At 42.6% G+C, this 10,219-nt stretch overlaps 1 pseudogene across 1 annotated transcript; it reads right to left on the reverse strand.

The window, feature by feature from the left end:
• Positions 1–792: 792 nt before the first annotated feature.
• On the reverse strand, positions 793–8,572 carry LOC144065649 (broad substrate specificity ATP-binding cassette transporter ABCG2-like; annotated as a pseudogene). Its single transcript, XR_013297219.1, has 17 exons — positions 8,500–8,572; positions 5,634–5,699; positions 5,450–5,574; positions 4,979–5,038; positions 4,798–4,912; positions 4,400–4,740; positions 4,178–4,280; positions 4,061–4,109; positions 3,762–3,996; positions 3,550–3,695; positions 3,401–3,483; positions 3,246–3,335; positions 3,052–3,176; positions 2,839–2,993; positions 2,669–2,758; positions 1,917–1,993; positions 793–1,839 (listed from the first exon to the last, which is right to left on the reverse strand). The product of XR_013297219.1 is annotated as a broad substrate specificity ATP-binding cassette transporter ABCG2-like (transcript).
• Positions 8,573–10,219: the final 1,647 nt, after the last annotated feature.

Genomic DNA, 10,219 nt, shown 5'->3' on the forward strand with positions numbered 1-10,219 from the left:
ATATTGCAAGGTTGAGCTAAATTTAATGGAAACACTGGCATTTGGTTTGGTTAAACCAGGGATCACATTTTTTGTGAATGGAATTCAATTGGATCTTTTGTGTGATACTGGAGCTTGTAAAGCGGCAATTAAAATGGATATTCCAGGTGCTAGGCGTACGAGGCGGAGGGTCTTTGTGACAACGGCAGGTGATCAGGATACGCCGTTTCCGAAACAATTCCTGTCTGGATAAGAGATCCGAATGGAGAAACGTGTAAAATGTCTGTTAGTAGTACCTGAATATACTGTCAATTTACTGGGATGAGGTGGCCTATTGCAGCTTAGCCTAGCTTTGATCCCGTCCGCTAGCGGGAATATAGTGGTTAAAAGACAAAAAGAAATTCAAAACGGCCAATTAAATGTCTTGCAGGGTTGCCAACCTGCGTTTTTGATTATACTCTAGACTTGCCAAATAATGCGTCGACTGTGGGGAGAAGCGTCCGCGGGGCGACCGATTGGATTTGAAACAGAAGCTTGATTATGTGCAGTCATACAATGTGCAACTTGTGTGCCCAGACCGCACAAGCGACTAAAACTTTTGGACGTCTTCCGTGAAGATGGATAAAAGAGGCAAGTTTGTCTATACCAGGGATGGGCAAACTTTTTGACTTGCAGGCCAGAATGGATACTAAAATTTGACAGCATTTGGACATGCAATGTAATTTATCAAACCTGGGGATTGAAATATAAGAAAAAAGACACAATTGAAGGTGAAAATTTTATTTTCAAATTTACTTTCAAGAGCAGTCTTTAAATTGAGAGTGATGAGCGGTATTGCAGGGCAAAGGGAAATGAATGAGGTCATTGATTTTTACTGTAATTTGGACAACGTCGGCGGACCGGATTAAAAAGCCTATATGGCCCGCAGGCCGTAGTTTGAAAAACTGTACACACACACCAATACGAGCGAATCCGGGGGCAGGGCGAGTTTGCGAATCTGGTGCTGAATAGCATGTACACACGCTAATAGATCTGCCGGGAGCGAGCGACATTTTGATATTAATGCTCTCTTACACTGTCAATGCAATTACAAACTCACTCTTTCTCTCATGATGATAATTTTGAGAGCGAGAGATTACCTGGTTGATCGCTTTCAACAGTAAACTCTCTGCTCTGCCGGGAGCGAGCGAGCGAATCCGGCGCTGAATAGCATGTGTACACACGCCAATAGGTCTGCCAGGAGCGAGCGATATTTTGATATTAATGCTTTCACTCTCTCTCTCATGATTATAATTTTGAGAGCGAGAGATTACCTGGTTGCTCGCTCTCAACAGTAAACTCTCTGTCTCTCTCCCTCTCATAAGAGGGAGCGAACCCGGCGACCAAACGTCCGGGCGACCAAACGTCCGGGGACCATTACATTTAGATATTGATACATTACAGTCTGTTCATATGCCTATAACGTAATTTTAATAATTACAACACTCCTTGATAATTGTACTTGTGTATTTTTGTATTGGTGCAAAAACATGGAGTATGCTAGTAGTAGTAATAATAGAAGTGATCCTACTTCGTGGTTTTTCTATTATCGCAGGCATGTCTGGTCTATTATTTGCAAAATTCGAGGGATTACAATTAGAAGCAGTAAATAGTGACTTATACTATCTTCTCTGAAGAAATACTTTTGGATAATTTTGGCGCAGGGCTTCAAACTAGGTGAACTTGTTGATGAAGCGAAGTTTGAGATATGCGATGGTCAGGAAGCACACGCTCATGACGCCGAGGGCCACGTGGTTCTGCCACAAACCCCAAGATGAGTAGTCCACACCTTGCTCACGTAGGAAGTCCCACCCTTCGCAACTGGCATAGAGCACAATGCGAGGATCTCCGTTATTTGGCCCGGCGCTTCCGTTTTCCATGCTCAAGTACGTTCTTACATTGTCCCCGGCGGTACGCTGCTGCCGTTGAGGCCGCGGCAGAAGTCCAGCCCATAGAACTCGTTCACCTGCAGAGCCTGGAGACGCAGAGCGGAAAAAGGGATCTTTTCCTCCCCGAAATACAGTGGTACCTCAAGATACGAGCTTACTTCGTTCCGGGACTGAGCTCGTATGTCGATATTCTCGTAACTTGAACAAACGTTTCCCATTGAAATGAACTAAAAACAAATTAATTTGTTCCGACCCTCTGAAAAAACACCAAAAACAGGATAATGGATTGGAAAAAATGGCAACGCTGTCGTAACATAACATAAACAAATTTAAATGAACTTGGATTACGATGCAGACACACTCAAAAATAAGTTTAATCTAACCTCACACTAAACTTAATTCTAAATGATGCACACAAATGTCCTCACAATAGGATAACGCACGACCACTTGCCAATGAGAAGTAATATATACTCCTCGTAATAGCGATCACTCCGCCATTCGCGCTGAGTGACGGGAAAAAACACTGAAAAAAATGCAACGCTCTGCCCAGTGCTCGTAGATATCCATTATACACGAAAGAGATGCGGCAAAAAAGTCAGTGCGCTAAAATCATGAACAGCCTCTCATGTCTTGGCCACCTGGCTTTCTCGTATCTCGAGATAATTATTTGCTCAAAATTTTACTCGTATCTCGAATTGCTCGTATATCGGGGTGCTCGTATGTCGAGGTACCACCGTATCGGGCGAGCGGGTGACTTACAGCGAGGCCATAGCGTGGGATGCTCAAGTATTTCAACCAAGATAGCCAGCTGACGATGGAGGGAAGATTGACCAGCAAGCCGGCAAAGATCTGAAAGGACCAGGTATTGAGACCGACGGTGGAAAAGACCAGATGGCGGCGGTCAGTCAGTCGGTTGGCCCGAGCCTCACCATCATGAAGACGCAAGCGATGGTCATGTAGATGTTAGCGATGGCCACCACCGTCTGGTCGGCTGAGATGGCCAGCACCATGGCGGTGGCGGTGTAGGCCACCAAAATCACGGTGAACACGAAGAGAAAGAACGCTCCAGCCGTCGGTTTCAGACCTGCAGCCGACAATTGACACTGATGTAAGTTTTAGCTTCCAGGTTGGAGACGACCCACCGATCATGAAGCAGGCCACGCAGCTGAACAAAATGGCCGGGAAGGCCCTTAGTGTCAGTTTATCTGAAAGGATATTGGACAGGAAGTATACCGAAATCCGGTAGTAGCCGCTGATGGACTTGTGGCTGGAAGAGAGCAAGCGAACTTTCTTTGTGAGCACACTCATCCGACTTGTTTTCTGGCACGGTACACACGTGAAGAGCTTTCTCTCCGCGATGAAAAGCTCAGCCGACGACAAGGAGCTGAAGCCCTGGTTGACGACGATGAAGAAGAGGGCGCCAAATCTGCACACGTGGTAGAAGAACGTCATCGACCTGTATCCGGTGAACAGTGAAGAATAGGACCTTACCTGTTCTGGATCCCGCTCTGGTCATCCTGAACATTGAAGAAAATGGCTCCCACGACCAAAGCCAGGAACAAAGTGACTGCCAACTAAACCACAATGTTTTCAGTTGTAGTTCCTCTCGTTCCCAACAGGTTCAGTGTTTCAGAACTCACCTGAGCGATGGAGGTCTGAGGGTTGAGCAGGACATTACGGAATGTTCTCTTCAGAACCCAGTGGAACTGCGTGAGGAAACTCGTGTTGTAGGTGACGGTCCTATTGGAAGAAGAACACTCCCTCTCTTTTCCTTCCATGATTCTCTCTGAGGGGAATCAGAGAGTGAGGTTTCCATTTCTGCTTGTTTTAACTGCGCTGTCGCTGGCCCTACCTAACTCTGCTTTGGTGCGCTTGAAACCTGGACAGCTTTTGTAGTCCTCCACCAATTTGTCTTCGATTTCCTTCCTGGACTTCAAGACCGAGTCCAAATCTAGAAAGAGCCAGTTAAAAAAGAAAAGGGTGGATCTTCGTCCAGCGATCCACCTTCTCTGTCCAAACTGCTACGTTCCCGTTGATGATGTCTAGGAAGAAGTCCGCAGGGTTGTTGTGAGGCTCGCAGGTGTAGCCTGGAGAAAGAAGGGCATGAGCGTGCAAGAAGTGCGGACGTAGCAAGAGTGGCGCTCTTTCTACTGATGTCTGAAAAGTAGTCCAGGGCGCTTTGGGCTGGCCCGTGGTACACCTGAGCGGATCGTTGAACAGAGTGAGGAGTCACTCGGGTACGGTGCGGTGCACAGTGGCAGAAGTGACCTGTCTGCCGTTGACCAGAAGGGTGAGGCTGTCAAAGAGGCAGTAGATGGAATAGCGAGGTTGGTGGATGGACAGGACAATGGTGCGTCCGCTGTTGGCCATTCTGGAAAAAATTGGACTGCATCATGAATGTTGACACAAACGATTTCAGCTCTAGCAATCATCAAAAAAGCCAATGAGCAGATGGGGGAAATCCAAAATATTCTCCGTTACTGTCCAGACCTTTTGAGCAACATCAGCACAGAGTTGGCGGTGCTCGCATCTAAGCAGGTAGTGGGTTCATCCAGGAAAAGAACCGGGGGGTCGATGATGAGCTCCATGCCGATATTAGTACGCTTCCGCTCACCTCCGGAGATGCCGCGAATCAACTGGGTGCCCACCTGTGTTGGCGAGAAGATGAGAACAGAGGCCCATCCTTGCGTAGGTATTGACTCACCCGGCTCAGGCTGAGCTGATGGATCAGCTGCTCGAGAAACGGCCCGAGAAACATTGGATGGGAGCCGGAGCGCCGCCGAGAAGCTGAAGTTCTCTCGGACCGTCAGCGTTCCCATCACCATGTCGTCCTGTCGATGAGGGGAAAGGTTTGGATGGGAAGGTTAGGGGGCAGCCAGACGTCTCACCTGCACCACGTATCCCGACAGACATTTGAAGTTGGACGGTTGATGCGCACTATCAATCAGGACGTGACCCGACAGACCGGCGGGGCTTTTCCTGGCAGCCAAAATGTCCAGGAACCTGACACCCCCAACACAACGGAGGACGTGACGATAAAACTTTGGGGGGTTGATTCCGGGCACTCACAAGGATTTGCCGCTTCCGGTCGCTCCCATAATGGCGTTGAGGCCTGGCTTCATGATCCCACTGAGAAGACATTTATGAATATTTCTGAAGGCATTGTGCAATGGTTGTGGGGATTCTTTGCAAAGCTCCCGTGTAAACAATTTTTTTTCACTCAACAGTAAAAAGGCATTTGTTGACTCCATTTGGCCTTGATCTCCAACCCGGATTGGTCAATGATTACATGCGGCAGATAGTATAACACACCTTTGTCCGGACACAACAATATCGCTCGAAAAAACAATGGCGTACGCATAACTGTAAAGGGCGCAGCGGACAGTGTAAATAGAGGCTTCTGTCGAAACATGTTTGGATTAGATTTTTTTTTTTAGATTAGATAACTTTATTCATCCGTGTTTATTGGTTCAAGCCCGGCTCATTGTAAGTAGGCTTCCTTCCCACTTCTCCGGCACATACGCAAAAGGGGCTTCTCACTTGAGGTCAACGAGGATATCTTGACTGCTCTTCTTCCCCCAGCACAAACATCCACTAGCCTTTTTCACCTTGCAGTGAATATTGTGGAAGCTGACTGTAGCACCCCGTTGGGATGTGCCTGCACCCTGAAAAAAAGCGCACTGATGAAAACTCCGACCTAACGTTGCCCCTTGAGATGAAGTACCTGGACTTTCCTCGTGGTGGTCTGTCCCAATTCCATCATCCCAATGTCTGTTTTTATGTTGACCGCCTATAAAACACACACACCAAAACGCATTTCTGAGCATTCTTGGGTCTCTTAGTACCGTTGACAATACTGCGGTCCATGTCCAATCACATTTCTGCTTTGAATTGAAAAGAGTTCATCGCGCATAGACGTCCAATTCATTTGAAGTGGGAGGACTGGCGGTGAGTGAATGAACCTCTCGCTGTAACTGCCATCTGATTTTACAAATAATTCCTTGACTTTGATCGATTAGGTAAGGCACTTGAGTCAAAGGACCAAAAACAGCACAGCACAACAGTCGTGACTAATTTCAAAATTGTAATAGTCACCGAAACATGATTGGATTGGATAACTTTATTCATCCCGTATTCGGGAATTTGGCAATGAATGAGTACCGTATTTTCACGCCTATTTGGCGCATCGTTTTTTACGCCGCAGTGTCAGTAACGAGTGCTATTTCTGTATTTTAGACACACAAAGCACGCACCATTTCATTAGACGCATATATATTATATTTGGATTAACATCGAAACGCAATAGCGCTGGCTACCGGAAGCAGATTATTTTCGGGTTCCGGTGCGCAGTGACTGCTGGGAAATATAGTTCTTGGACCCTACACCCACACGCTAAAAACACGCTTTAAAAAGGCAACGGAAGCAAAACTGAGTTCGGCAGTGCTTTATTTGGACGTTTTACAACTTACTCACGTCATCATCACCCACAAATCCATCAAAGTCCTCATTTTCTGTGTCCGAACCGAACAATTGCCCAAATGAGTCTTCCAAAACGCTGGGTCCCGCGGTTGTAGTTCTTAAGCCTCCGGGAATGACGGCAAGCTCCGAGTAATTATATATAATATATACATAGTTCACAGTCTAGCTTTGAATGCTCTGTTGACGCCAACATTTAGCGGCAGGATTTCTTTTGTAAATACAGCCGAAATGACGACCAGCACCAAATTAGTGTGGTCCGAGTATAATGACTCGGAGCTTGCCGTCATTCCCGGAGGCTTAAGAACTACAACCGCGGGACCCGGCGTTTTATAAGACTCATTTGGGCAATTGTTTGATTTGGACACAGAAAATGAGGACTTTGATGGATTTGTGGGTGATGATGACGTGAGTAAGTTGTAAAATGTCTAAATAAAGTACAACTGAACTCAGTTTTGCTTCCGTTGCCCCTTTAAAGCGTGTTTTTAGCGTGTGGGTGTTGCGCACAAGAACTCTATATCCCAGCAGTCACTGCACAGTACTTTATCTACGGGAAAATAGTAGAGTCGGGCTGCTTGGCGTAGTTAGTTGTATGTGTATGTATGTGTATATATATATATATATATATATATATATATATATATATATATATATATATATGTATATATGTATATATGTATATATGTATATATGTATATATGTATATATGTATGTATATATGTATGTATATATGTATGTATATATGTATGTATATATGTATGTATATATGTATGTATATATGTATGTATATATGTATGTATATATGTATGTATATATGTATGTATATATGTATGTATATATGTATGTATATATGTATGTATATATGTATGTATATCTATGTATATATCTATGTATATATGTATATATGTATATATGTATATATGTATATATGTATATATGTATATATGTATATATGTATATATGTATATATGTATATATGTATATATGTATATATGTATATATGTATATATGTATATATGTATATATGTATATATGTATATATGTATATATGTATATATGTATATATGTATATATGTATATATGTATATGTATATATGTATATGTATATGTATATGTATATGTATATGTATATGTATATGTATATATATATATATATATATATATATATATATATATATATATATATATATATATATATATATATACATATATACATATATACATATATACATATATACATATATACATATATACATATATACATATATACATACATACATAGTTCACAGTCTAGCTTTGAATGCTCTGTTGACGCCAACATTTAGCGGCAGGATTTCTTTTGTAAATACAGCCGAAATGACGGCCAGCACCAAATTAGTGTGGTTGCCATCATACTAACTGTATTGAAGAACTGGGTGTATTAAGAACTCTATATCCCAGCAGTCACTGCGCAGTACTTTATCTACGGGAAAATAGTAGAGTCGGGGGCTGGTTTTCGTAGTTGTCCTATTGACTGATTTATTTTATTTTATCGTGATAACAATTTTAGTATTGGTCCATATATAAAGCGCACTGGATTATACGGCGCCCTGTCTATTTTGGAGATTTTTTTTTTACTTTTATGCGCGCCTTATAGGCGTGAAAATACGGTAAGTAGATTCATTTGTCATTCTGTTGCTGGTAACCACGTTAATCACTTTTTGTACCTGACTACTTATTTATGCGACCACTTATACATGTTCACTACTCATCTATGTTGACGACTTGTTTATGTTGACTACATGTTATGTTGACGACTTGTTTATGTTGACTACATGTTATGTTGACGACTTTATGTTGACGACTTTTTTATGTTGACTACATGTTATGTTGACAACTTATCTATTTATTTGTTGATTATATCTCATTTTACTTGTATGATGACAATCAAGTCATACAATTCAATTATCTGTCAAGTCATGTTTTGCTAAATCAAATTGTCTGTCAACTATAACGTAGACGAGGGGGCTCAAATCGCAACATGGGAAGTGAAAAGTGGAAAGATTTATTTTGAAAAAATGAAATGCAAAGTTAAAATACAGATATTTTCCCAGAAAGGCAAAATGATTACTCACCATGTGCCGCTTTTTGCTGTCACCCAAAGCAAAGTGAATCAGATTGCAGTGGGAGAGAGGTTGGTTGCCTGTGTGTGCTTGTGTGTGTGTGTGTGTGTGTGTGTGTGTGTGTGTGTGCGTGCGTGCGCGCGTGTGTGTGTACGTGTGTGTGTGCGTGCGCGCGCGCGTGTGTGTGTACGTGTGTGCGTGTGTGTGTGTGCTGCTCATGTTATACCAGTGGCGGTCCGTGAATTTTCTAGCGACGCCTTCAGCTGACGGAGTCAATCCAACCCTCAAAAACAATTTTATGGTTATAAAACCTCTACTGCAGCTACAACTGCGACACAAAAAACTCATCAATAATAACCTCACACAATTGAAATATTATTTAGAAATACAGCCATATTTTACTCACCAACATCCTTTTTACCTGTACACAATATCCATCCTCCTTTCTTTCCTCCTTTTCTATCGCTGACGGAATCAATCCAACCCTCAAAAACTATTTTATGGCTATAAAAACTCCACTGCAGCTACAGCTGTGACACATAAAAATCATCAATAACCTCATGCAATTGAAATATTATTTAGGAATATAGCCATATTTTACTCACCAAAAATCCTTTTTACCTGTACACAAAATCCATCCTCCTTCCTTTCCTCCATCTTTTCTACGCCATTGAAGCTAATGCTGAAAGTCGAGCCTGTCCTGTCGTATTTCTGGCATACATTTTTATTCGATTTAGTGCTGAAAATGTTCCTTCCCAGTTGTGACAGGCTTGCTTGTTTCGTAGTTGTCCGAACGTTCTTAATGATGTCCAACTTTTCTTGAAAAGTCCGTCTTGAAAATGGCTTTGACAGTTAATCTGCAAACAAATCAAACTTTTCTCCTCCTTCAGGGATTGCGGGTTGACAAAACCGCTATTAAATCAACACAACAATATATTTGCTGGTGCAACTCGCTCCAGATACAGTTTGGTAGCTCTGGCTAGTCCACGCTATCACTAGCCAATCATAGTTGGTGAAAGCGATGACGTATACCTACCCCTGCGAGAACACATTGTGGTGTCGCCAACTCGAAATCTGATTGGTTAAAGCAACAGTTTTATCGATGCTTGTTTTATGCAGCAGAGCCTGCAGAACTGATTGTGAAGGCCTTGAGGCAGATTTCTGACCCTGGCAACAAACAATAGCTGTAATGTGATTGGTTAGATGCTTAAATATGAAAACACACATTAGGAAGCAGCGCAACCAGGGGGAAAGCAATGAAAGGAAGCTGACAGACAATTTGGAATTATAGTATTCATGGACAAAACTTAATTAACATTAGTCTGTGATTCAGATATTTTTTAGGCCAGCACAGAAGGTCTTGCAGGCCCTGACGGTCCACCACCGCATTAAGGTGACTTGATGACTGGGCTGTCTCGCACTGTCTTTGCCGCATATCTGAATAAAACTTGATTGTGCTGAATGGAAGTAGGTGTGTACGCGAGCACGGGTCCTCCTGTCTAGAATTTGGGGAACGCAGTCCACGCGAGACATTCAAATATATCGATAACTGCTGCTTGCTCGTTTTTTGAATGTATTTTTTTTCTGCTGGCGGCCAGGCTGAGGAAAAAATAAATAAAAACGAAAAACAAACAAGAAAAAAATAATTCAAAAACATAACGCCAAAAATACATTTGAAAAACAAAGAAAAACACCCTGAGACAATAAATTAATGTGAAAAACGAAGAAGAAG

Source organism: Stigmatopora argus, chromosome 20 (assembly GCF_051989625.1).
Source record: "Stigmatopora argus isolate UIUO_Sarg chromosome 20, RoL_Sarg_1.0, whole genome shotgun sequence".
NCBI classification, from domain to species: Eukaryota; Metazoa; Chordata; class Actinopteri; order Syngnathiformes; family Syngnathidae; genus Stigmatopora; species Stigmatopora argus.